This window comes from Ursus arctos, unplaced genomic scaffold (assembly GCF_023065955.2).
Source record: "Ursus arctos isolate Adak ecotype North America unplaced genomic scaffold, UrsArc2.0 scaffold_24, whole genome shotgun sequence".
Taxonomy (NCBI): domain Eukaryota; kingdom Metazoa; phylum Chordata; class Mammalia; order Carnivora; family Ursidae; genus Ursus; species Ursus arctos.
The window spans coordinates 14,284,381-14,308,478 of record NW_026622919.1 but is presented as its reverse complement, the minus strand read 5'-3'; the positions used below and the strand labels follow the sequence as shown (position 1 = coordinate 14,308,478).

The 24,098-nt window shown below is 45.8% G+C and overlaps 1 protein-coding gene and 1 long non-coding RNA gene across 11 annotated transcripts in view; one reads left to right on the top strand and one right to left on the bottom strand.

Moving 5' to 3' along the window:
• TEX2 (testis expressed 2) overlaps window positions 1-24,098 on the bottom strand; it is a 99,922-nt gene that overhangs the window by 75,631 nt on the left and 193 nt on the right. The window lies entirely within an intron of this gene.
• Window positions 32-22,273, top strand: LOC123001780 (uncharacterized). The gene is made up of 3 exons (XR_006411039.3): window positions 32-137; window positions 1,362-1,530; window positions 22,126-22,273. It is a non-coding gene; the product is annotated as an uncharacterized LOC123001780 (long non-coding RNA).

Genomic DNA, 24,098 nt, shown 5'->3' with positions numbered 1-24,098 from the left:
CACTATAAACCGGACGGCTGTCCTGGGCCTCCATGTGACGTTTCAAAGAAGCGAACGCTATAAAGTTGTGATCCTGATGTTCTTCTGTTCATAGGTCCGGCAACTGCCTAACAGCAGCGTCCTGCCCTTTCCAGATGGTAAGTGCTGAGTCTGTTGTTGGGTTTTGTCTTCCAGCTCATGTGGGTCCTCAGAGAGTACTCTCTGCCAAAGCAAAATGCCAAAACAGGAGCAGAATTTTCTGGCTATCCATGTGTAACTACGGACACCATAAAATCCCACAGAGATAGCTCAACACCCAAAAGCATAGCCCGGGACAGCTGAGGCTAACTGGGAAGAGCCCCGGCTCGGGAGCTGCCTCCCTGGGACTGCAGTTTCTGATGTGTCAAATGAGGGTCGTGATGGTAAGAACCCACCCCTCCAATTGCTGGGAGAAAGAATAAATGGGACAGCACTTCATAAACTGTGAAGTTATGGGCACCGACAGCATAGAAATGTTATGATTAACCACGATACTCTCTCCCTGTGGAAAGGATGGAGTAAAGTATACCAAGGGAATATTATTACTTGTTCTCCAAAGACTCTGTTTGGCAGTTATTCTATTTAAATAAAGATATATCATGGTCATCTTCAGAAAATACAACGGGTTCTTTTTTTTCCTCCAAAAACTTTATGACAGCCATTTAAATTTCCATGATAAAGAACACCATTTATGTACTGACCAGTACGTGCCCAGTCACCTAAAGCAAAGGGAATTATTTCTCGGAGGAAAGGAGGGCCGAGGCCCATGGAGATCCAAGTCAGACACGATCTGGACGTATGAGGGTGTATCAGAGGGGTTCTGAGCTGAAAACTAACTTTTACACAGGCCAGGCCTCAGGGCCTTACCAACAAGATCTCATGGACGCCTAATGACTCGGTGAGGTAGGAACTGTTACTATTCCCACATTTTGCAGATGAGGAAAAAGGATGAAAGTGGTTTGGGCAACTTACCAAGGCGACAAAACTGCTGACTAGCAGAGCTAGGGCTCACGCTGCAAGGCGGCGCTCTACACCCCTACTAACTGCCTCATTCAGGTATTTCCAAGGACAAATCAATCCATGGTCAACAGAAGCTCTCTGCAGGTGCTCTGTGCTTCAAGAAAGACTTCCATCCACTCAACATTTACTGAGCACTGGCTGCATGCCAAGCCCATTGCTGAAAGACAGACCTTCACACTGTCCAGCTAGGGGGAGCATCAGTTCCAGGGTGGACCCTGAGTCTAAAGACAACTCGGGGAAGCAATGAAAAGTACTTTTTAAAAAGTCCCAGTAATTCACAGAATGGGCTATAAAATGCTTTATTCTTCGTTCTATTGTTACAGGGCTCTGAAAGCCTGCTTGGGATAATAATCAACCTATTAAGGAAATATGTTCCGTGCTGGGAAGACTTTCTTATAGTAAACCACAGTTAACGGCAAAAAGCAATCCAGCAGGCCCGTAGCAGCCCTCGGCAACACCTGTTCTACCCACCCCCCTACTTCATCGCTGAATGTAAGTAAGTAAACGTTTACTGCATGTATGAAAATCTTAAGAAAACCCTAAAAATACTGCACACCCCTTTTTGTGCGCTATGGGAACATATTTCCATGTTAGGGAAGTTGGTCACAATTAGCTGGGACTTCACCGAGACAGTGAGAGGTGGCATCAGATGAGGCTGTTGTTTGTAGCAAATGTTCACCCACGTTACTGATTACCTGGTGACTTCATTGATGTCTCTGTCTTCCCTTTTATAGTAGCCATCCCAGGCAGTTGCTACCACAGATTTTCCCTGTGTAAACTACTCCACGAAATGTTCATCTAAATGTCTCAAGGTACTACCATACGGAAACCGACTTCAAAAACAACACCTAAAGACAAGCTCATTTTCCTCTCAATTTATTATGTATATAAAAGAAGCATTTGGAGTTGATCGTAGATCTAAGGCTCTCTTGATTTCACAATTTATGCACTGATACAGGTCTGTCTGCACAAACATTTTAATCTCAGCCAAACCTTTCTAGCTGGACATGTGGAATTTAAGCTCTGAGAGCAGAGACATGTTTCTGCATTCAGTACTTGCCATTTGCATCCTGCCTGACAATGCACAAAGCAGCACAGTATTGGGATAGCCCTCAGGGAGCTTAGAGAAGGACAGGGGGCAGAGACCATCAAATAATCAATGCAAGAGCAATGAAGGAACATGAAGGGTGCCAAGAGAGTACAGCCAGTGGGGAGACCCAATCAGTTTGAAGATCGGTCACGGAAGGGTCCCTGGAGCAAGTGGGAATTGGGCTGACATTTCAAGGATGAGGCAGAGTTGGCTAGGATGGTAGTGTGGGCAGTCCACAAGGGAGAATGGCATGAGCGAGGGACCTGAGGTAGGAGCACGGCCTAATGGAGGAGTCCAAAGAAGGACCCTTGAATGTGGGTATACTGTACACAGCATGAGACTGGAAAGGTGGGCAGGGACCAGGTCATGCAGGACTTTGAAGGCCACAATGAGGAACTGGTTATATTCCAAGAGCAATGAGGAACAACTGAAGAGTTATTGTATGTGGTCTAGAGGTAGTATGCAGGTGGTCAGGTGGATATTCTGAAGAACTTACTCTCGGTACAGTGTGAAAGCACACTGGAAAGGGCCAAGAAGGGACTCAGAATGGTCAGTTATGCTCTTACTTTTTTTTTTTTAAAGACTTTATTTATTTATTTGACAGAGAGAGAGAGAGAGAGAGAGACAGCCAGCGAGAGAGGGAAGACAAGCAGGGGGAGTGGGAGAGGAAGAAGCAGGCTCATAGCAGAGGAGCCTGATGTGGGGCTCGATCCCATAACACCCGGATCACGCCCTGAGCCGAAGGCAGACGCTTAACCGCTGTGCCACCCAGGCGCCCCAGTTATGCTCTTACATTTTAGGTGAGTGGTGACAGTAGCCTGGACAAGGGAGGTAGCTGTGAAAATGAAAGAAGGGGACTGAGAGAGAGAAGATGAAATGCATGGGACTTGGTGGGTGGGATAGGGAATGAGGAAGAAGGTGCTTTTAAGGACAAGCCTTAGGCTTTAGCTTTACAAGACAGTGGTCAGCGATCCCATTTATCAAGTCTGGGAAAAAGAGGAAGATCAGTTTAGGGGGGACATAGTAGGTTCAGTTTGGGACATCTTAAGAGTCTGACACTTGGTGGCCTCCAAGGGCGGATGCCAGGTGTTGGAAATTCTGACTCAATAACTGATACTATTACACATCCACCAGGAAGGGAGACAAATGGTTCCTTGCAAAAAATGGAACCAGGGGCACCTGGGTGGCTCAGGCAGGTAAGCATCCAACTCTTGATTTCAGCTCAGGTCATGATCTCAGCATTCTGGGGTTGAGCCCTGTGTCGGTCTCTGCGCTCAGTGGGGAGTCTGCTTGAGGATTCTCTTTCTCTCCCTCTCCCTCTGCCCCTCCTCCCACTCCCGCACATGCACTCCCCCCTCCCTCTCCCTCTCTCTCCCCACTCTCTAAAATAAAATCTTTAAAAAATTAAAAAAATTAAAAAAAAACAAAGAGTAGAGAGAGAATTTGTTGGATGACAAAGTATTTTCTTGAAGTCATGAACCTCTAACAATACGTGCAAGTAACATATGCAATAAAACCATTTCAGAAACGTCTGCCTACGTTCAATTTTTTGGGAACATCTTTCAAGAGAAAATTTTTTTTTAAAGATTTTATTTATTTATTTGACAGAGAGACACAGCCAGCGAGAGAGGGAACACAAGCAGGGGGAGTAGGAGAAGGAGAAGCAGGCTTCCAGCAGAAGAGCCTGATGCGGGGCTCGATCCCAGAACGCCATGATCACGCCCTGAGCCAAAGGCAGACGCCTAACGACTGAGCCACCCAGGCGCCCCCATCTTTCAAGAGAAATTTAATGCCATCTATTCTATACACACACACACACACCACACAAATTCTTCAACTTTTGGGACCCTAATTTAAACCAGGCAGCAAACAAGAAACTTCAAACTGGAGCAGGAAAAATAAGTTTCCTAAAATGAGGAGCAAGGTGGGGGGATCTTGGCATCACCCTGGCAGCTCTCTTGGCATGCATGAATTCATTTGAAGTTCTGAGTTACAGAGAACAACTCTGATCGAAGATTAAGTCCATCTTCTTGCCCTAAGAGGCAGGAACTGTGTTTTCATTTCAAATGAGGAACAGGAGACAGAAGTTGAGAGACTTGCCTCAGGCATCATTGCCAGTAAGGGCAGAAATGCAAAGCAAACGGTCAGGGCAACTCCCTTTAGCGATGCCCAGCACCACAGGGAAAAGAAAGCAGCAGCTATTTCCTTGATGTCAATCCTCTGCTGTAGAAGTCAAACATTGGGATATTTATTTCAGAAGGTGTTTTCTGTGATCACCTATCAATTTCATCCTTAGCCTCAAGATAATCTTAATTTTTAAAAAGTTTTGTCGATTCGATCCACTCTGCTTTAGCTTCCAAAAAGGGTTTTGCCTGGTTAGACATGTAAATCACACCCAAAAAAGCTTTACAGGTTTTAGTTATGATTGCTCATAACACTGGGATCCAAATAAACTCCAATCTGCAAAAAACAAATATCTGTTTTTCATCAAATGTCTCCTACATGTTTCCATCCGAAATCCACTGAAACTATGGTGAATAAGCTGCCTCTAACTTACAGAACAATTTTTCAAAAACCACTTATTCTTAAGCCAAACTAACTTTTTTTCTTGAAGAAGAGACGCTATCAGGCACATTCCTTGCCAGGCCCCAAAGCTTAGCAACTCAAACGGTCAACCAAGGATCCTAAGTGTGTTAATAGGAAATATTACACAGTCCTTACAAATAGCAGGTATGGGGGCACCTGGGTAGCTCAGTTAGTTAAATGTCTGCCTTCGGCTCAGGTCATGATCCCGGGGTCCTGGGACTGAGCCTCACGTTGGGTTCCCTGCTCAGCAGGGAGTCTCCTTCTCCCTCTGCCCCTCCCCCTGTTCATGCTCTCTCTCTCTCTCTCAAATAAGTAAAATCTTTAAAAAAAACAACAAATAGCAAGTATGTGCATGATACAGAAATGGGACAATATGCAAATGAAATCATGATAAATGAGGAAAAAACACAAACTAGTACATACACTGACTTACACAATGTTTAGAAATGTAAGAATGTCGGGGCCCCTGGGTGGCGCAGTCGTTAAGCGTCTGCCTTCGGCTCAGGGCGTGATCCCAACGTTCTGGGATCGAGCCCCACATCAGGCTCCTCGGCTGGGAGCCTGCTTCTTCCTCTCCCACTCCCCCTGCTTGTGCTCCTCTTTCGCTGGCTGTCTCTGTCAAATAAGTAAATAAAATCTTTAAAAAAAAAAAAAAAAGAAATGTAAGAATGTCTAATATGCTAGAGTGACAGTTTCATTTTCCTCTGTATCTCCACACACACAGAGACACGTTTGTAAGTATATGTATATCCATACATGTGTGTATGTGTGTGTATAAAGCTCTTCGTCCATTAGTCTCCAGGGAGCTCAGAAGCACTGCTCAACTTGGCACCGCCCACCCTGCCTGACACAGCCTCAGGTAGGCCGTGGGCTCAGGTACCAGGCAAAGTGGCTGAGGTGATACTGACGAGGAGCAGGGCAGAGCAGGACTTACAAACCGAAGAAGGCAGCAAGGGACAGGTGGCCTCAGGCAGGTGAGGGAGGCGCCTGGTGGGGTGGTAAGAGCATGCCTTTCCAACTCAGATGGGGAGCAAACCCCAGCTCTGCCCCTCAGCAGCCGTGTGACCTCAGGCTAGTTACGTAAACTTTTTGCACTTCAGTTGTTTATCTACAGAATGGGAAAAATAGTCTACCCCGTGGCATTTGTGTGGGAATGAAAGGAGTTCCACACAAGCCTTTATATGGGCTTCTCCTCGTATGACTAGTGCCCTTCCTTCCTTGACAGGTGTAGTCAGTTTCCTGGTCTGCAAAGGGGCAGCAATAACAACAGGGCGTTGGGAGGCGTAAGGGCAGAGGTATGGCCCCGGGTCTGTCCATCGCAGCCCTACACAGATACTGGTTGCGAATGTATCCTGGGACTACGGAGTACAGGGAATAACCGTGGGGCTGACTGACAGGCCCCACGTGTGAAAAAAGGTTTTGGGCAGTGGCAGCATCCCTGGCAGAAGTATATACTATTTCTTAAAAGGTTGTTTTATAGTTTTGTGATCCAATACTTAAAAATGACACTGAGGAGAAAAAAAAAAATAGCCTCAAGCCAACAGCGGTAACCCTTCAGCCTGTACCCAGGCCCCTGTGTCTGGGACCCAGGGCCAAGCTCAGGTCAGCTGGCCTCTGGATGTGGTGACCCTTCCAGGGAAAGCACTCAGGTTGTCAGACCTTGTGGAGCCACATAAGGGTCGGTTCGTGCATAACATCAGAAAGCGAGGCTGGGCATGCATAACATCAGAAAGCGAGGTTCAGTGGCCAAGCTCGAAGTTAACCCAAGACCAGGGAGACACTCTGCCTGCTGTGAACCACCAGGACGACAGCCAGGGACAACTTTTTCTCCTCCTGTTCCTGCCACAGGAAGACTGACAGTAAGAAAAAGAAGGTACCAGCCAGAAAAGACCGGTCACTCCCTCAAAAGGTCACTGATGACCAAAGTCCCAACTCCTCAAAAGGTCCTTCAAATAAATCGGTCAAAATCTCTGCAAAGAAGCCTCACTGAATTCCATGGCCCCAAAGACAACTGTTACTCCCCCAAATTTGTTGTAGTAAAAACAATGGCAGGTCTCCACAGACCTTCCTGACCACCTTATCCTAAAAGCATGGCCTCCCTATCCCCTTATTTTTATTTTTAAGAACAGTATTACTACCTGAAATTGTGTTACATGGCTACTTACTTGTTACCTCTCAGCCCACAGAATATATGCTCTACAGGGCAGGCACTTAAATATTTATTGGTTGAATGAATGAAAGAACACTGCACTTAATACCTAAGTAACCTGTTTATGTCCTTTTCAGAAAATTTCATATGGTATAAAAAATAAATATATCATGTACAGTCCAGTATATTTTTAGTAACTGGGCATCAGGTTTTAGCTCCAGAAGGTAACATATTATAACACTTGATAAGAGAAAGTGAGATCTAACTTCATACCCAGATCATCTCTACTGGATAGTATCCTTCGCAGGAACACAAGCCTTTCCTAATGCAGACTGTGAGCATGGCACTGCTTTTTCCACAGAACCACTGTGTACAATGTTGTTTCTGCTGAGAAAATGCATTTCTTCCAGGAAACCGAAATTCCAAGCCAGCCGCTGTCAAAGAAAAGGATCCTTCAGGAGAAGAAGGGAATACCCCTGGGTGGTGGTGACTTCTTAGATCTTTTTTTTTTTTTTTTTAAGATTTTTTATTTATATGAGAGAGAGCACACACGCATGCATGCAAGAGCAGGGGAGGCACAGAGGGGAGGGAGAGAGACAAGCAGACTCCCCGCTGAATGGGGAGCCCAACAGTTACCTCGATCCCAGGACCCTGGATCATGGCCTGAGCCAAAGTCAGATGATTAACCGACGGACTCACCCAGGTGCCCCACAGATCTTGATGGCATAAATAAAAGTTCCTCTGCAAGTCACCATCTACCAGGGGTTCAGAAGTGGAAATCGCAGAGCTGTTGCCACCACCAGAACTCCAAGGTGTCCACCTGTGGCTCCTGGGCCTGCCTTTGGACCAGAACCACCCCACTCCCAGCTTGTCTCACACGCCAGGCCTCCGGAGAATGGAGCAGAGGATCTGAAAGCAGGATGCAAATCCAATACATGCAGTTCTTATAAGGCACCTCCTTAAAAACATATATCCTCAAGTGGGAGAATTCTGAAATCATGTTGTGCGTAATGAAGTATGCAATGCCTCCTTTATAACTTATATAACAAGCAATTTATCTAACAAATTAATTTCAGGTTCTTAAAACCCATTTGGTCAATGTCTGTATCAGTCTTTTGAAGGGGAAAAGGATATGAGTAACGAGGGAAATAAATGCAGGGCTGGTACTGCTTTGTCATATACACATAATAAATAACCGCACTTACAAAGACCTTCTCCAAAAAGCCTCTGACAGCAAACACTGGGCCCAGCTCTTGAGGGCAGCAGGGAGTTGCACCTTCTGGAAGCACTACTCTCAGACTGCACAACTCTCTCAAAATAGGCCTAGCTGCGTGTTCCAGCCCTGCTAAATCCTACTGCCCAACAACCCACAAAGTACACTCTCAGGAGAGTGCCTCTACCCTCCACGGAAAAATGGCATCTGTACCAGCAGCAAACTCCTTCCTAACATTCTCTTCAAGACCTTCCATCTTACTATTTTATTTTACATCAACGGTTCTTAACATCCCACATGCAAAATTTGGTCTGTGTGTACGTGTGTGGTTTTCTAGGGAGACAGAGCATAGCGTTCAGAGGCGCAAAGGGGTGTACATTCCAAAAGTTAAAACACCGCTCTTTCGAGGGGAAGCAGAACTTCATCCGTTATTTTAGGAAACCAAAGTTTCTTTTTTTTTTTTAAGATTTTTTTAATATTCATTTGATACAGAGAGAGCATGAGTGGCGGGGAGAGGCAGAGGGAGAGGGATAAGCAGACTCCCCACTGAGCCGATAGCCCGATCCCAGGACCTGGAGGTCATGACCCAAGCCAAAGGCAGACACTTAGCCATCTGAGCCACCCAGGCACCCGAAACCAAAGTTTCTCAGAGCCACCTCTGGTGAGTAAGGTTTCTACCCAGGTGGGAACCGTTTCAGATCAAACACTTTTTCCCCAGGAAAAATACTAGGAAGCCAAAGTACTCCCTCAGCACTTGCTTGGTGGGTATGGATCCCATGCATTTCTGGGGTGCCCAACAAGAACCCGCTGGGCCTCAATAAGGTAAATCACGATAGTACGCCAGTGTGAGTCTGCACTTAGGGTGTTGATTCTGGAATTTGTTTGGGACTCTTGACTGTTGGCATTTTCCACTGCAGGGCTTTGACACTTCATGATAACTACTTTTTCCTTAGAAACAACATTATTTTATCCAGCTTCGTAAGAAAGATCAAAATTAATGTTGAGTCTGCAACGCTCCGGTACATCACTCAAAATGCAGGGCACATCTCCACAGACACTTTCCTCCTGGGCAAGTTTTTCCTTTGACTGAGTGCTTCTACATAAATGTAATCCTTAAGGCACAGTTTCCACCGTGCTCTGGCTCCCTCAACAAACTGTGTCCCAGGTATTTGAAATTTTTTTCAATGTCCTCTAAGATGCATACATGCACATTCCCCCATCCATTTTTTTAAAATTTATTTTCTATTTTGGTTTTAACAAACCATTGTTCTTGATGGGCATTTTCTAACTTGGAAATTTAAATATCATACCAACTTAAATACCTTTCAGATTCCATGAACTCTCCACTTCCACCAACCCCAGCTGCTAGACCTACTGTGATCGCACATCCTTTGTTTCTACAAGCCAGTAAGAAAGTGACCTTGTTACTCTGAAAATCTCACTTTCATTTCGAGTCTACCCAGTTACCAATATTCTTTCACACATATGGCAATTCTTGGTCTCTCTTCAAAAATGTGGCCAAAGGTATAATAAAAGAAAGGCTTAAAAAAACCCTGTTCTCTCCTTGTCTCCTGGACCACAATCTTCCTCTATCATTTCTTCTAAACTAAAGGTACCCCTGTATTTGGAAAATAATCAGTTTTGGAAAAAGGTACCTTTACACTATTATTTCCAGAACAACTACATGTACAGAAGGAAAATTATAATCTGCTGAGAAAATTGCAAAATTATTTCTAACACTATTTGCTATAATTTGACAATTCTATCTCAAGAGTCTGAGAACAGTACCATTGTGAGAGGTCTCAAAACCATTGTCCTCATTGAAATCTGTTTAAATGGAATAGTTAGTTGCTTTTCAAGTCACATAAAAGCACGTATAGACCAGAGATCCTTCCTATTAAATCAAGGGATGATATACCTATAAAGTACATCACCAAAGCAAGAAAAATTTTAGCCTCAAAATACCTTAACCATTTATCTCAGTCTAAGCACTGACCTAGAGATCTTTAAATGCTGACATACACACAAAATGAAGTATTGAACAATGCTCCTTTAAAAAAATAATATCAGGAAAAGCAGATATGCTCTATTCACCTAGCTGGTTTTCACTCATACGTGTTTGTTCTCCATACATTTTTCTTGTTTTCTTTTAAATACATCGCACCTTTCACTTCTCTGTGTTCACAGACGAAAAAAGTGGAATGGATAATCCTAATCAATTGACTTGGGAATGCACGACATTTTTCGGTAGCTTTCCATTAAAATGGGTCTGTGTGGGAGGAATGTGAACCGAGCAGAGTGGAGCGGGAAAGGAGCCCACAGGCACAATGGGGAGCAAAGGGAAGGCAGCTAAAGGTGTAAAGACCAGCAAGAAACAATCTAGTCAGATAACTGAGAGCCGATGCCATAACTTCCTCTGTATTTAAAATCCACAGTGCTGACTCTTCATTAATTTTAGATAAATTTCACGGTAGGTTTTTTGTAATTACCAACAGCTTGCATTACTAGCTCATGAGATGGCTGTATCAATTAAGAGATCTGGTTTCCTAAGCAGAGCCTCCTACATCACATGCCCACCTCCGTGTGAAGCGAGTGCTGCCAAGGGGCTAATGAATCCTCAAAAGCAGCAAAAGGAGACCTTCCTCCCAAACCCTCGGGGGCCAGAACCCTAGCTCCCCCAAAGCACTGGGAGAAATTCGGAGAGGGAAAAAATCTTAAACTACCAAAGGTAGAAAATGATCATCTTTTACTGTAATTTAAATTTCTGCTGTTGCAATGATGCACATTTGTCACCAATACTCATATATTGGCCTGCCCGTCAAAGAACAGTCTTTCTGAAAGCAATAACTTCTGTCGTTTCTGCCTCTGGCAACACTGGAATAAGGAACATAAAACAGAATCATACTTTCATGAACCGAGCTCACCACCATAGGATACATATGAGGTTCACAAGGAAAGGCAGGGACCTGCGACATTAAATGCACTTGTGTGTTCCTGGCCAGGTGGCGGCCACCAGAGCAGACGGCTGGACTTCTGGGATGGAAGGGGGTAGTAAGCTGAGACCCAAGGCATCCCAGGGAGGGGGCGGATCCACCATCCAGAACCACAGGGCTGGGAGGACCAGCCTCCCGGTTCTCTGTCTGGCTCAGGGCCCCCTTTCTGCAGACAAGAATTACCAGACCGAACAGAAAAGCCAATGGCAGAGAACAGATTAACTTAGAACACATTAAGGGGAAAAAAGGGGGAGAGGGGAGGAAGAGAAGGTGGTATAAGAAAGAAACCCAAGAAAAATGAGAAGAGAGGCCTACAAGAAGTTAGGAGGCAGTTAGGGCATTGACCAAAAGAAAGTGACTAAAGAAACCAAGGACAAAAGATCCTGGCACATGTCACCTGGCTTGTAGGACAAGTTCATTCAGTGCTCTCCCAACAAAGGGTACCTTACGGATCTGAAGAGGGGAGAGGGACCAGTAGGGAGAAGAGGATCTCAGGGACCCAGGCATATGACTAGTGAGAAACCAGGCTTGTGTGCATGGGCTCCCACCAGTCAGGAACCTGCAATCTGTGCTCTAGGTTCTTCCCCTACTGTTAATCAGTCCCTCCTTTCTAAAAAGCTGGCTTTAGAGCTTTCTAGGTGAGAGGTACAGAGACTTTCTTTAGTTCCTTCGAGGGCTGTCTGAAAGCTTGACAAACACAAGACCCTACCACCACCAAATACAAATACACAAACACCGACAAGATTTCATGTTCAATTTGCAAGCAGATACAGACTTCTTCCTTCCCCTCCCCAAGGTTAAAAACCCTGATTTAAAGAACTCATTACATTATTTCGAGGAAGAAGTATAGAATTTTAATGTACACCCTTCGGATGGTGTGTGTGTGGTCTTTTAGAAGTCTGGGCAGGACAAGAGAGAGAGCGAGGTGAACTCCTGCCCCACGAAAACAACAGTTTTGGTGCCTCCCAAAGCTTCATGGGTTTTTTTTTTTTTACTCCTGGGGCCAAGACCTCAATGGGAAAATAGGTGGTTCCTTTCTAGATACTCTACAAACAACCAAAAAATTGAAAAGCAAATATTCCAAAACATAGTTAAGTGCTTGCCTAAGTTAAAAAAAAGAAAAACTGGCACACTGACTTCTAAGCTAACTATTAATCAGGAAGAAAAAAAATCTAATTAACCATTTTTTAATTAAGAATTTATCATGCTTCATGCTATGCAAATACCTGCTTTAAGACTCTTCAAGACCTTCCTTAAAAAGAAGGTGGGTGAAGACCTTTAAGAGGCTCTCATGTAAGAGTCACAGAAGACTGACTCCCACCGCCAGAGAGAGCCCGGACCTGCCCCGTGACAGTCCCCGAGCACAGCCACCGTCATGGGAGCAGCGTCGTCTGCTGAATGCTCAAGGGATCACTGGATACCCAGCCCATGTAAACTCCATGTGGATAACCCATTTGATGAGTCCCTTCTCAAGCCCCCAAAGATCTGGCTTGAAATCATCAAACTGGCTGAAATCATCGAGAGGTTCCAAAGCTAGTTTCAGGGCTTCCTGCTTGTCACTCCCTCCCTAAGCAATAGCACCACAGCAGAGGGAGATACGGATATGCACCCTACAACGGGCAGAAATACCAAATGACAGGGCTGACCTAGGTAACCACCCTGCTTTACGGTGGCAAAAAACCTCTCATTTCCCTTTAAACACCAATTGGGGCACCTGTGTGAACTCATAAAATAGAAAAACATGGCAAAAAAAAAAAAATCACACTTTTTTCCTTAGCTTGCTATAAAGTACCCATCTCACTGAACATTTACCAGCCAACAGTGCCCACCCACTCTGTGCAGTGCTGGGCGAGGGACCACCAGACCCTGTTGCAGCGTTGTGCGAGGGAGCCCAGAAGGAGCAGCAGGATGTTTCTGGGAGGGGAAACTGCAGCTAATGGGTCAACTCTGACAGATCACACAAAATAGCTAAAATTCTTAGGCCACAGTCCAGCTAGGACTTAGAAATAGCTAAACCTGCAATTCCCGGAAGACTTCTAAGCTGTGGGTCACATATATATATATTTTAAACATGTTTAAAATTTTATTTTTTGAGATTAACACTCTGATATTATACATTCATATAGTTGGAAGGACCTCTTGACCACCCACCCCAGAAAATTCTGGGCCCTGCCCTTGCTACACTTGCTGGCAAAGCAACTCTATCACCTAATTCAGAAACTCAAGATATGTTTTTTTCCTTCCATAAGACTGTCGTACCACAAATCAGACCTCATGAAATAAAATTCGCTTCAGGCTGTTAAGCCTCTGCCAACACCCTCTTGATTGCAGGCAAACCTTAAGACAAAAGCTAGGCTGACCAAACGGGTTTAGTGTCTGGCTCAGAGTATGATCAACAGTCATTTCTGCTGGGAGTTTTAGCCTTAAAAAAATTAATGTTCCTGCTTTACTATTAACCTACCCCATCAGGATCGAATACCACTCATCATATTCCCACAGACATTTGCCTACCCTGGGAAATTAAAACAAAAGCAACTCGTTTCCCAGGGGTTTTCTACTACTCTGACTTATTTTCCACTTCGATCTTGCCTCTGAACTTAGCCAGGGCAAGCAGCTCAACCTTCCCTGAGGACAACTCCCTTCAGACTTCTAGGACAGGTACTGCAGTTTCTACCCTTCCCGGGGCGGGGGCTGGGTGAGGCAGATAGGAGACCAAGGAGGAGCCACATCAAATTAGTCATTGCTATGGCCTGATATTCGGGAGGTCATTTCCAACAGGCATGTGGATTTGGGGACCCCAAGATGGCTCCTATACAGCTAACGTGAGGAGCAGTTCCAGCATTTTTATCCAAGGAAACAGCAGGAGGTAGGAGATGCTCCAAGAGCAGGGACTGTGGAGCCAGACTGCCTGAACTCCAGCTCTGTGCTTATTTCTGGGCTCCCTGCCCTCTGGATGGCTTTACCCTACCCACACCGTCAACTGGCTTTTCCTTATTTGTCATCATTAGGTCCAAACAACACTCCACCCAACAAACACACACACACACTTCCCTCTACCTGCTCTCAGAGGCAAAATATCAGCAAGGTAGTGTTCAAATTTACCACGTGGTCCACTTCTAATAAAACTCACCTACAAACGTCTTCATGATCTACTTCATCTGCCAGGGGCCTCTTCTAAGATCTGCCCGTGGAACAAAATCATCGCCCCCTCAGGCTGGTGGGCCGTCCTACAATTATATGCCTGCTCTTGCTGTCATGACTGGAAGGCTGGCTGCCAGCCTTCTGTGGTCAAGGCACACGGAAGAGTCTCTCCTAGGATTTTCTTTGGGGCCACGTGTGCCCACACTACCTTGCTCTATTCCAATCTGACCTACCAGCAGACCACTTATTTACCTGGCTGTGATGTTAAGGTTTCCAGTGCCTGGAGGCACCGGCTGCTCACCCTCAGGCACGGGTTTAGATACTTGACCCCTTCCCTCCATGCTGTTCTCAAGCAGCTTTGGTGCTAATTTCCACTTGAGAGTTTCTGGGCACCACTTTGGTGTCCACACGGCCGCTGAGTCATACGGGTCTCTATGTTACCTGGTTCTGCAAATTTCCTGTATACTTCTTATTTTATACTTTTCTCTTCTATCCCCTTAATATTCAGCTTAAAGCCATCCCAACCAGACTTGCAAGTCTCCCAGAAAACACATCACTCTTGTATTCAATAAATATCTCCTCTCTGATTATCAGAGGACCTGGTCTAGGGACCCAATCCATTCTTCTAAAACAAAACAAAGGAAAAGAATGTTACCTAGGAAACCAGCCAATGACATCCCACATCAGTTTTCTCTCTCAGAATCACATTCACAAAAGTTGTAGAGGAAATTTAACCACCACCTCTGCCTCAAGTTTATTTCCTATTTAGAACTTCAAAGTTCTGGTGAAGATACAGATGTTTCCTATGATTCCCTTCTAAGTGACAGGTGATCTGAGGAGGCAGACTCCTCCCCTCATCTAGAAGATGGCCTCAAGGAGAGCGCAAGTCTGCCCATCTGCAGGGCTACGTCTAAACACAGCTGCCTCCGTTCTCTCCAACAGGGAGGCTCCCAACATCAGGAAGAGTCTTCCCCTCCTACTGCTGTCTAGAGCCCTCTTTAGGGCCCATCTCACATTATTCTTGAGTAGTACCAGGGGCTATTAACAAACACCTGCTGAACACCTTCGAGGGCACAGCACACTGGTTTGCTGAAGGGAGCTGGGGTCGGGGGAGTGTGAGAGGGAGGAGATACAAATACGAAAAAGGCACAATCCCTACCTTCTAGATAGAGAGGAAGACTACTATGTCCCTGACTGTGGGCGGCATATGGAAGACTCTAACCTGTGGCCTCAATTTGGAGCCCTGCACTACCGATGACATACTCAGCAAGAGTGATGCCTCCTGAGGCTGGGACAGGAAGCCCTTGCAACCTGACCCATATGATGTTTCAGGAGGTAAGGCAATCCCAGCCCGGAGGATGCAGAGGTGTGGAAGAGATGCGCTGAGGGCTTGGGCTGTCTTGCTCACCTATTTCTCCCCAGCATATAGTAGATGCTTGATGAATATGTTTCAAAAGTGGATGACAGTTTTCAAGAATAGATTTAAGAGCAAATAAGGAGAACAGCTTTCAATTTATCTAGAAATTCTGAAAAATAGGTGCCAAGGGAAGTGTAATACCAGTGAGTTGCAGAGTATGCACAGCCAATGTTTTCTGCCAGAAGTAATTTACATTTCTTTTCACTGCAAATGCAAGCTGGCCCTTACCTAGTCCTTTAACAAGTGCTGTGATTTTTATCTTTAAACCTCTCTTGAATGATCTCTTTCCCCCCAATTTCGCTGCCACCACTCTGGTCCAAACGACCACCTGTTTGCTTGGAAGAGAGCAGCAGCCCCCTCATGGCTCTCCCCGCAGTGACTTCCATTTATTCACCCCACTGCAGTGGAAGTGGTTTTTAAAATTCCTAATATGGGGGCACCTGGCTGGCTCAGTCAGCAGCGCATGTGACTCTTTCTCTCAGGGTCTTGCATTCAAGCCCTACACTGGGCGCAGAGCTTACTTAAAAACAAAATTTAAAAATTAAAAAAAAAAAAATCCTAATCTGAGCATGCCACATCCTTGCTCAAAACCCTACGAGAGCTTCTTGTGGCTCAAGGAATAAGATCCATGTTCTGAAAAGTGCTATATGGTCTAGCTCCTGCCTTCTGCCTCAGCTGGGCCCATGCCTCTCTCCTCCTGGTTTATTATATTCCAGGCACCTTTCTATCCCCAGGAGAAAGGGAGCTAGGCCTTTCAGAAACTGAACCACCTGCTCCCTCTTCAGGAAACAGCTCCACCCCCTCACCTCACTCCCGTTTGCACTCGTCCTTTGTAGCACCTCTCACTATTTCTTAGGACATATTTTTTAGTAGACCTTTGCTTTTCGCCTTCCTCCAGGAGGGCAAGGACCTTGTCAATTTGCTCACCACTGTGTACCCAGTACCTAGCACCACTATCTGACCCATTGTGTATGTCCTTAAATGTTTGTTGGGTGATGAATGAATGAATGAATGTAAGCATGGTAGAAAACCAAGGGAAACTTGAGATATGCTCTCTAAAATTTGGGTTCATTGAAGGAATCAAACAGTTTTTAGAACAGAATAATCCAGAAAGGGAAGTAAGGGGGAAAAGAGTCCATGGGAATCCATCCTTGGAGCTGTCCAGTGGGTTCAGACCCATCTTACAAAAGAAGCATGTTCTGTACCTTCGACCCAGACGTGAAATGCATTCTCCTGCCAAGCTGCAAGGGTGGCCGTCTAGTCTGGTTGGGCTTCCTGTCCCAGCCTCAGGAGGCATCACTCTCACTGAGTATGCCATCTGGAGCATGGGGCTCCAGTCTGAGACCCCAAGGTTACAGTCTTCCATATGCAGCCCCGTCAGGGATGTCTACTATTCATGAGCAAGTCTATGTGGGCTTGCAAGAAATGTTCATTTAGGATTCTGAATTTCAACTACTAACACCAGTCCTGTAATTAGGCAGCATGCAGTAATTTTTTTTTCTCTACAACCATATCTACCATATAATTTTATATTCCAAAGATACATTTATACTATGACAGAAAATCTACCAACAATGCTTCAAATTGAAACTATCTTGGAACAAGATTAGCAAAATGTCGATAATTATTGAAACAATGATAGATCCATGGGGCTCATTATATTAGTCTCTACTTTTGTGAATTTAAAAAATGTTTCCAGAATAAAAGTTTTTTTTTTTTTTAAAGGAACTTGGGGGGCGCCTGGGTGGCTCAGTCGTTAAGTGTCTACCTTCGGCTCAGGGCGTGATCCCGGCGTTATGGGATCGAGCCCCACATCAGGCTCCTCCACTGGGAGCCTGCTTCTTCCTCTCCCACTCCCCCTGCTTGTGTTTCCTCTCTCTCTCTGGCTGTCTCTCTCTCTGTCAAATAAATAAATAAACTCTTAAAAAAAAAAAGGAACTAATGCAATTATATACAAATTTGATCAGTTCTAACAAAATACTCTGTAGGATAATTACAAACTCTGATATAGCTGGGCTTCTACAATTTACTGAACATCCCAAACCAGGCCAAAGAACCAAAGCCAATGACTCGTTTTATGAAGTTTTCCTCCTATATGATCCCGGGGTGTGGCTGTTTCCCCCAAGAAAGCACCACACAAAATCTCATCGGGCATGGAGTTCAGGCGGATACTGCACTTAGCAACTCTGAGTTGTCACCTTTGATTGCCTGGTAATGAGGCCACTGGCCTCTGCCTCCTCTTATCGGAAAAAAAAGCTAAAAATCTACCCTCCATATCAAACACCACAGCAGACCACTGCAAGAAGGAGCAGAGGAACAACGTTCTGGTTGAACATGGCACCCGCAGCAGATGCGGCTGAGGCCCCACGGCAAGCCCTCCCCAGGCACAGGTGCTCAACGGTTAGTGCATCACAGAGCGTGCAGCACCAAGCTACCTTAGAATGCAACCAGCAGACGTGCATATTAGCCATCTTCGTCTCATCTTCAGTCCAATGTTACTTTACACATGGAATGATGGAAAATGCTGACCGAGAACAGAAGCTCATCCACTCCAGGTCAAGATCCCCACTGTGTGCGAATCGGCAAACCCTTACCCCCCCCCCCCCCAGCCCTTCCTGTACGTGCCTGGCACTGCTCTCAAGACTTCCCTGACATCAGCTCATTCAATCCTCACGGCCACTTGGAGGCGGGAAATTGAGGCACCAGGAGCCTAAAAAATCCCCAAGTCCCCTAAAGTAGCGCCTGGCTCCTGAGCCCGGGCTCTTCATCTCTACCTTGCACAGCTCTCCCTGTGACTTCCCTTCCCCCCACCTCCTCAACCCCTCCTCCCTCCTCTCCTCCTCATGCCACACTTTCTACATGCTGCTCCCTCTAGAAACGCTTTCCTGGACACTCCCAGTTGCTAGTTCCCTCCCTTTCTTCCTTCTCAGTACCCTGTTCTTCCCTTTCAGAGGAAGGAGCCTTCACACTTATCAGAGGAAGGAGCCTTCACACTTATCACACTGTAATATATACACACAATGTATACACCTCTTGACTGGTTTATTGTCTGGACTAGATAATGTGTTATGTGCCCACAGAGACCACATCTGTTTTGCTCCCCACTGGATTTCCAATGACAGGCACAATGGCTGGCTCCAGGAGATGCTCAAATATTTATTGAATGAGTAATAATCACTGTTTAGTCAGTCCTTTCAACGGAAAGATTTTTAAATTCTCTATTTCAAGCCCCAAATGATAAATATAACCATCTTTAGGAACACTGTTTAAAAGACAGCATTAGATGTAAAAAAGAATTTAAATTGAGTAAGAAAACAGGCCAGCTTACACCAGCTATAAGAAACAACAGAGAGAAACTCAGAAAATGCATATTGTGATTCTGAAAGGTTACTGCAGGAGGGATCCAAGGGGTGGGTTTAAATCTCAAATACCCAATAAGCTTATGACTGAAGAGGGCTCCCCTCACCCTGTGCCATTCTCAACTATTAGGATAAGCCTGGGAGGCACACAATTTGTTAGGTCCAATAACCTGCCTAGGGAAAAGCCCTTAGAACCAACACTCCAGGCAAACCCAAAAGGGAAAGGTTACCTGATTGTTTCAAAGCCCATCAACGTTTCCCATCCCACCAGTTTCCACACAGAAGGATTGGATTCTGCTCTCAACGGTCCCACTTATGCTCACAGAGACCCAGCTTGTGGCTTCTGCTCACCAAAGAAATACCTTGCCTTTCAAGGACTTAGGTAGCCTACAACTCCCACAGGGGCTATTCTTCAGGTTGAACAAAGTTCTCCCAATACACAGCAGATGTCCTGAGCAAGAACTCAGATTTAAACAGGTGTCAGCACCCGATAGATGTGTGACCTCAAAGCAGGAGGAATCCTACTTTTAAACTGGAAAACTTCCAGGGCACATGGCTTGAGAAGATTCCGAGACGAGGCAGGGTCCACCTGAAACAACCCAAGAGCTCTCACTGGAGAGCAACAGAAGCCCTCCTCTTTGCTGTGTGACCTTAGACAAGGTACTTACTTCTCTGAACCTCGGTGTTCTCATCTCACAATAAGATTGACAGTGGTCTCTCCTACTCACAGGGCCCTGTGAGGTTGAAAAGGAGACAGTGCCCGGCCACAGCAATTCTCCATAAATGATAGTTACTCAGATTATCACCTGACTACTGTTTTCTGCTTTACAAAGCATGATCACAAACACTCAAGTGAGACTTCAGGAGTCCTGAATGAAAGAACTTCTTTCCACCATTTAATTTCTCAGATCCTTAGTTCATAAACTCACATAATCTCTGATACTATGTTAGAAGGAGTCAGGGGAGGAGACTCAAGTCCTCCTTTAGGAAAAGAGAGCCTCGAGGCCCTGAGACACCCTTGGGCCCAGGCCCCAAGAACGCACACAATAACAAGATAAACCCCCAGGACTGGGAGCAGGCCTTCTGATGCACACTCTAGAGCTCTCTCCATCTCACCCAGGGCTAGTCAAGGGCTTCTGTACTTTCATGACCTCCTAGGCTCCTTCTGGTTAATGGCATCTCACGACACTTCACCCAAAGCAATTAAACATTAAAAGGAGTTTTGAAAGGGGAAACAAAGAATCTTCTATATAACCCTGAGGTGTTTTAAAATTCACACGTAAGACTATTTATATCAGTGTAGGTTTCCAATCTTCTTTAAATGGTATTTATTTTTAACTTGGGACTTAAAGTTGACAAAGACCTCAATGAATAGGCAGGACAAAGGGAGCTGTCTGTCCATGGCTCGTTAGCTCCTGAAGTTAATGCTCCTCGTGGGGACAAGAGTCAGCCAAAGGACAGAGTTCCAGGCAAACTGGAAAACGTTCCTCCAGCCCACAGATCATGGATTATTGCCTGGGCTCCAAGTGGCAAATCTTATGAGATGTTCTCCAGCTTTACCCAGAGCCACCCACTGATGAACCCTAACCCTGTCATTCAGTACCATCAACTGATATTGGGTGCTCACTATGTGCCCGGCATGGGAGTGACTTCATGTAATCCCCGCGACTACCTATAAAGAATGCACTACTGGGGCACCTGGGTGGCTCAGTTGGTTAAGCATCTGCCTTTGGCTCAGGTCATGATCTCAGGCTCCTGGGATTGAGCCCTGAGTTGGGCTCCCTGAGCAGTAGGGAGTCTGTTTCTCCCTCTCCCTCTGCCCCTTCCCCCACCCCGCTCATTCACATGCGCTCTCTCTCAAATAAATATTTTTAAAAAATAAAGAATGCACTACTATAGTTCATCTAATCTAGGACCTCACTACTATAAGACGTACCATTATTTTATGTACCAAAAAAAAAGCACATCACTGCCAACTACAGCTATGAGACCCCATAGATTATAAGATACTTTTCTTCAGAAGTGTTAAGATGAGACAAACTGTACTTGTCTTACCATTGTTGCAGTGTGAATACTGTCCCATTTTACACATAAAGAAACTGAGGTACAGAGAGAGAAAAAACAATCTGCCCAAAGTCACAGAGCTGCTAAATGGAAGCACTGGGATATGCCCTGGTGAGTCGGGTCACCTCTTCACAGCAGTAAACTCAAATTTCCTGGCAGCTACACGTATGACCCAAAAAGGTACCAGGCGGAGAGGCAGGACTGCAGGGCTCTAACTCTTGGTCTACCATAAGCACATTAACTGTGGCAGTTCTCTGAACATCTCTGAACTTGACCTTTCATATGTCCAAAAAGGGCACTGTGCTAGAACTGCCATTCCTCTTCTGGGAGAAGCAATACAATGGAAAAAGAACGTTTTGGAATCAGAAAGTCCTAGACTGAAATTCTTGCTCCACCATCTAACCAGCTTATCACTCTAGACAAGTTACTTATACTGTTCTGAGCCTCAGTTCCCTCTTCCATAAAATGAGGCTACCACCACCTATCTCCCTTAGAGGGCTGCTCGAGGACTGGAGAAGGTATCATACCTACATCTAAATCCACATCTACATGTATATTGATACAGATATCTCTTGGAGAGAGAGAGAAAGAAAGTAGTACATAGCACAGTTGAAATTCAACAAATGCTCTATTTTCTATATTAGCTGCCTTATGCTTTGGGACAGAATCAAAGAACAAACATTCCCTGTGACCTCAACAATGCCCAGGACCCTCAGGTGAGACTAAGGATCAGACAGAAGACAGCAGATGCTGAGGGATCCTCGGGCAAAGAAAATGAAGTGGAAGCACCTAGAGGCCAGGGACAGAATTTTCTAATGAACTTCCAAATTTTTGAATAAATAAATTGATAGGAGAAAGGGAAAAAAGAAAGAACAGGAACTAACACCATGAAAAGATATTGGTCAATAGATACGAGGATGCAGATAGTCTTATACCAAACCTGACACAGAACACCACTTTCTGAAGTTTCAGTCTGACACCAAAAGTGAACTACAGTGGGAAGAATTTCCCATTGCTCTGGTTTGTTCTCACATTAAGTAATATTCTGTGCATTTCTCCCCTTTCTTTTCTCAAGGACTTCAGAACATCCTCAGAAGAGAGCTCTTGACTTGGAGGGAAGGCGAATCATATGGCACGAAGAAAAAACCCTCCATCCCTTTTGGTTTTTTCCACCATAACCCACAATGCCTTGCAATTTCTGGCACACTACCGACTCAATAAAAAATGAGTTGAATGAATATTTTTCGACTACATGCAATTTCTTTTTGACAAAAACTCCAAAACATCCTGTACATTTATTCTACCTGAAAGCCTAATCTCTCCCGCTGCTTTTCCAGAAGTATTCTAAAAACAGAATCTCTAACGAACAAACAATACATTTGGTATATGTGATATCTCCAGCCCTCTCACAGAAGGACATTCTACTCTCTTCAAACCTCCAAGCCCCGGAAACTCAGCCCAAGCAAACTCCTGCAGTTCCCAGCCTCTGTCCCAGCCCCTGGGTTACTTGTCGGTTGTCTCCATTACCACCATCCTCTGACTTGAATCGGGTCGTTAATCTCCTTCCTTTCAGGCACAGCACCTCTTCCTGGAGACAAATGTACAGGCTGAGTTCACCCAGAGCCCTCCACACGCTGCCTGGAGGCCTTCGTTGACACTCCGGGAGAGGCCCATGGGAAAGAAACTGTCTGGCAAAAAACCCACTCTCTACCCATCACCCTTAGGAAGCTTACTTGTTTTCCCCAAGTTTAGACCAACTACCCATTCTTGGGAGACTCTGAAATACCAAAATAGCTTAAGGGTTGAGAAAAGCTAACAGGAATGTCTGTTTCACTCTTTGAATACCTCCCATGAGATAAGCTTCACAGTGTCACCTAGTTCTAAACCCTCAAACCTAGACTCCTCAAATACCCTCTTACCCTGGAGTTCAAGGATCATTTGCCCCTCCATTTTTCCTTATTGGTTTCCATATAAAAGTCACTCATTGTTTTCCTTCCAGCTTACATCTGGCTCCTGAAAGGACTCCTTTAAATCCTTTGATGAGAATCATCAAAACATGCAGAAGGCTGGTTCCTTTCAATTCTTGTGCAGAGTAGCCATGGTGGACTTCAAACAGGAATATGGTACCTCCCTTGCCTTCAAGGAGCCCACGCTTTCCCTTCAACTCTAAAAAAGTATGCCCTCCCTGTACAGTGTCTGTAAAACGTAGTGACAAAGTACTTCATAGCTTTGGAGAAAGAGCGAGGGTGGAAACAGACTTTGCCCTTACATTTGATGCCCCGTAACCATAACAACCGATGGTTTAAGTAACCATCAATCCACTGAGGGGCTAAGTTTTCCAAAAACCATTTTCAAAAGGGGAAAACTCCCCTGCACCAACTCCCGCGTCGGCCGTGTAATTTGGGCAGCGTGCATGGCGCAACTGAAGTGGCTGTGCATTCCTTCTCCAGGTCCCTCGGTTTCGCTGGTGTGGTCGCCAGCGGCCAGCAGCCACAGCCTCCACCGTCACACCCGCGCTCCCGGGCAGGGCACCTGGCGTTAGGCCTCAGCCCAATGTCACTTGTTAACCTTCCGATCCCCTGACTGTCGGCACGCCGCCGCCTCCTGTCTAAGGCACGCAAACCACCTCACGGCCACCCGCGATTTCCAGGAGTTGGAGAAAAACAACCCGAGCGCAGTCAGCCCCTGACAGATTCGCGTAAAAGTAACCGCGGTTCTCGACTTGCAAGCATTTCGTGACGTGGGCTAGGGGGGCGGCAGGAACCCGGGGCCCCATTCATAAAATTACAAGCTGTTTTGCCTTAGTTTGCTTGTGGACTGCCCTCCCTGGCCCGGGCCGAGCCAGCGCGTCTGTCGGGGTCAAGCCCAAACCGCCACACCCGACCCCAAAGGAAAGAGGGGTTCGCCCGGGGGCGTCGCGGGTGGGCGTCCCCATCAACACCCGGCCGTGACAGCGGGGCGGGGCTCTGGGGGAGCCCGATCCCCGCGCCCCGCCTCACCAACGGCCGCCGGCCCCCGGCGCAGCCCGGACCCAGCGGGGTCGGACCG